A 5,000-nucleotide genomic window follows, 5' to 3' on the forward strand; every position below is an offset into this window, starting at 1 on the left:
AGCATATTCCAAATGTGGACGAACTAACGATTTATATAGCTTGTTAATGAGTGATGGACTTTTGAAATCAAAAGATCGCGCAATCAATCCCAGAATCTTATTTGCTTTCTCAGAGGCTGAAATACACTGCTTGGATGATTTGAGGTCGTTACTAATAATTACGCCGAAATCTTTTTCACTATCCACTTTTGTTAACGAATTTCCAAATAACTTGTAATCGTACTTACTGTTATTTTTACCTATGTGCATTACCTTGCATTTACTTGTGTTAAATTTCATTAGCCACTTTTCAGACCATTGCTGTAAGTGATCTAAATCTTCTTGAATGTCTAATTGGTTTGAGTGATCATTTGCCACTCCGCACAGTTTTGTATCATCAGCAAATTTGGAAACAGTAGATTTTAGTCCATGGTCTATATCATTTATATATACTATGAATAGAAGTGGCCCAAGAACGGAACCCTGAGGAACTCCACTTGCAACACTTTTCCATCCAGATGTTTTTCCATTTAAAACAACTCTCTGTTTTCGACCTTTCAACCAATTACTAGTCCAAACTAATAGGCTACCACTTATTCCATGCAAAGCTAATTTAGTAAGTAGTCTTTCGTGTGGGACGGTATCAAAAGCTTTTGCAAAGTCTAGATATATTAAATCTATATTGTTTCTTTCGTCATAATTCGAGATAACTGTGTTGTAGAATTCGAGTAAGTTAGTCACACAAGAACGTTTCCGTCTGAAACCATGCTGGCTATCATTTATCAAACGGTTACTTTCTAAATGATATTCGATAACATCTCTGATGATAGTTTCCATTATTTTTCCTACGATTGAAGTCAAACTTATAGGCCTATAGTTATTTGGTTTCTTTTTGTCACCTTTTTTGAATATGGGAGTAACGTTAGCTAGCTTCCATTCTCTTGGGACATCTCCGGATATGATGGATTTCTTGAAAATAATTTCTAATGGAACAACAATCTCATTTTTCATTTCCTTTAAGATTCTTGGATGCCAACCGTCAGGCCCTGGTGTTTTATTAACTTTGAGTTTGTCTATACACCTTTTAATTTTTTCTTTTGTTATATTTACCGTACTGAGTAAGTTTACCCTAGACTTTTCACAGGTTTCAGTTTGGAGTTCACTTTGAGGTGTTTCGTTTACGAATACCGAGCTAAAATAATTGTTTAAGATATTACACACTCCTTCATTTGAATATTCAAGTTGACCGTCAGCAGATGATAGCGGACCAATGTGATTCCTAACAACCTTTTTATCTCTAATGTAACTATAGAATTCTTTGGGATTCTCTTTGGATTTATCAGCAATGTTCATTTCGTATTGTCGTTTTCTTTTTCTTATTGTCATTTTTAAATCTCTCTGTATTGGTACATAACTTTCATAGTCATTAGATGCACCCGAGCACTTATATTTCTTATAAGCCTGTCTCTTTTTAGCAATACTTTTTTCAGTTTCTTTGACGAGCCACTTTGGGCGAGCCTGATTTTGGGGACGTCTGTCCTTAAAAGGAATGTAAGTTTGAATCATCTTAGTGAGCGTATTTTGAAATATTTCCCACATCTGATCTATAGGCCTTTCGTTTAATTTTGCCTCCCAATCTGTAAGCTGAAGCTCCTGACGTAGTCCTATGAACTGAGCTTTACTGAAATCGGGTATTTTAGAAGCACAAGTATCTATTCTAAAATTGTTTAGGAGTTTGAATCTGACTAAGTTGTGATCCGCTATTTGCAACAGATTCACCGACTTCTACGTCAGTTACCATGCTTTCGCGGCTAGTGATCAATAAATCGAGTAAGTTTCCATATCTTGTGGGCTCTTTTACATGCTGAATTAAGTAATTGTCACCAAGAAAATCAATCAAGCGACTACCTATATGGCCATGTTCAAGGGTCATCCAATCAATGTCAGTAAAATTAAAATCACCCATTATCAACAAATCCCGGTTGCAGAAACTAGACAGTTCTTGAAATAACAGTTTGTCGTCTGCTAATGATAATGTCTTTGGCCTATATATTACACCTATATTCATTTTCTGTCCATTTGTTTGGGTTAACTCAACCCACAAACTGTCATTTGCATCCTGTTTCACTTTCTCTAAAACACAAGCATGAACATTGTTTTTAACGTACAATAGAACACCCCCACCTTTCTTGTGGTTTCTATCCTGATGAAAGTGTTTAAATCCCGCAATATTAAATTCAGCTTCGAACTCTGTACCATTTAACCATGTCTCAGTTATTCCTATCATATCGAGATTTTCGCTTTTGACATACGCCTGTATTTCTTGAAATTTGTTCCTAATACTACGAGCATTAAAGTACATAGTTTTAAGAAACTCGTGATTATTTCTTTTTGACACATTTTGAGTTTCAATATCATGTCTTATATTATCATTTTGTTTTTTATTTATGCCTTGCTCTATATTATTATCATTTGGTCCTTCATTGACATTCAATGCCTCATTAACATTTCTCCTATCAAAATTAACATTTCCCCCATCACGGACATCTGGTCGATTACGGTCATCCGATCTATTTTGTACATTTTGTCCCCCTACGTCACCGTGATTCACGCCGGCCTCCCGTGGTTCAGTGACAATATGTCCGGCATCCCTTTCTAAAATTATATTTTGTCCTCCAGTGGCATTAAATCCTACCGTGATATTTTTTCCTCCACTATAATTACATCCCATCGTGATCTTTTGTCTTCCACTGTCATTACATCCTATCTTGCTATTTTGGCCTTCATTGACATTCTGTCCGGTATCTCTTCCTAAAATTATATTTTGTCCTTCACTGACATTATATCCTACCGTGATATTTTCTCCTCCATTATCATTACATCCTATCGTGATATTTTGTTCTCCACTATCATTATTTCCCATCGTGATCTTTTGTCCTCCACTGTCATTACATCCCATTGTGACATTTTGTCCTATGACATTACATTCTATTATTTGGGGGGCGTCTGTCCTTAAACGGGATGCAAGTATAAATCATCTTAATAAACGTATTTTGAAACATTTCCCACATCTGATCTACAGGTCTTATGCTTAATTTTACCTCCCAGTGTGTAAGCTGAAGCTCCTGACAGTCCTATGAACTGAGCTTTACTGAAATCGGGTATTTTGGAAACACAAGTATCTGTTCTAAACTTTTTTAGCAGTTTGAATCTAAGTTGTGATCGCTGTTTGCAATAGTTTCACCAACTTCTACATCGTTTATCATGCTTTAGCAACTATTGATCAATATATCACACATACACACACACACGTTATGGGAAAAATTTCAAACACTGTACTTAGAGTAATAGAATTTACAACCGACGTTTCGAACTCTGTCTAGAAAAGGAATCAATTAAGTAGTATACCAGTGTTCCCTGTCACAGGGCCCACCAGATTGAACTGGTATACTATTTAATCGATTCCTTTTGCTGACCTTGTACAACCTTGAAGACGAACCCCGGACAGGGTTAGATATTTCGGTAGTAAATTCTGTTACTCTGAGTCCAGTGTTTGAAATTTTTCCCATAACATGGCTCCTGGACTCCAGCTCTTTACGAGCACACACACACACACACACATACACGCACAAACACAGTCACACACACGCGCACGCACGCACACACACACGCACGCGCTCAAACACACACACACACACACACACACACACACACACACACACACACACACACACACACACACACACACACACACACACACACACACACACACACACACGCACACACAAAAAAAATATTGGTTACATTGATAAGGTCTAGATTAGAGTATAGGGCGACATTGTGGTCCCCCAGTACCAAAAAGAATATAAAGAAAATAGAAAGAATCCAAAGAGCAGCTACAAAAATGGCACCTGCACTTGCAAATCTATCATACGAGGAGAGATTGGCTAAACTGGAATTACCGACACTGGAGCAAAGAAGAGAGAGAGGGGACCTATTGACCATCTACAGAATCATGAAAGGCACAGAGATACTTGATAGAGAGAACTTACTTAACTGGGACAAAAGAAACACAAGAGGACATGGTAAGAAAATAAAAAAACATAGCTATAGAAGAGAACTGAAGAAAAACAGTTTTCCACATAGAGTTTCGGACACTTGGAACAAACTGGATAATGAAATAGTATGCGCAAAAACCATTCATGAGTTTAAAAACAAACTAGACACTGCGAGATACAATGGCGGGACAACACGAGCATAGCTCCCCTTCCCGCAAAATACAACTAGGTAAATACAACTAGGTAAATACACACACACACACACACACACACACACACTTGATGGACGGAAACGTTTGGTGTTCCGATCTTTTGATTTCCGTGTGGTTCCTGAAAAGATAAAAAAACATTGTGTGTGTGTGTGTGTATGTGTGTGTGTGTGTGTGTGTGTGTGTGTGTGTGTGTGTGTGTGTGTGTGTGTGTGTGTGTGTGTGTGTGCGCGCGCGCAAGAAGGGGATGAAGGGTCGCTTTCCCGTCCTCTACACAGGTGGACGTGCCACACCGAGAGTACTGGAGCCACTGTTGTAGTGTTGGGGAACTTTGTGGCGGTGTCAGGGAGCTTGTAATAGTTGGGGAGCTTCAGTGGTGAATTTTATTTAGCGACTCTAGCGGCAGTTGCTCGAAGGAAAAGAGCCCCACAAGGGAGAAAAAAAAAAAAAAAAAAAGCGGCTTCCCGCAACTGACGGGGCCTCACACAAACGGGGGTTTCTCACTTCCCACGGCATGGGAATGGGATGGTGAGTTAATTCTCTGGGATTGTCGTCGCCAGGCACATTTATTCAGCTGAGGGGAACCTTGTGGTTCCAAGGATGATTTTAATCCTATTTATGGGCTCAAAAAATCAAATGCATTTTGTGCTTTGCAATTGGTCGGTTTTGGGTTTAAAAGGAAATTACTACTTTGGGCATATTTTTATATTCTGATTTATTCCAAAACTTCCATTTTCACTTTCTGTAGTATTTC

Source organism: Oratosquilla oratoria, chromosome 37 (assembly GCF_046742065.1).
Source record: "Oratosquilla oratoria isolate Oo_2021 chromosome 37, ASM4674206v1, whole genome shotgun sequence".
Taxonomy (NCBI): Eukaryota; Metazoa; Arthropoda; class Malacostraca; order Stomatopoda; family Squillidae; genus Oratosquilla; species Oratosquilla oratoria.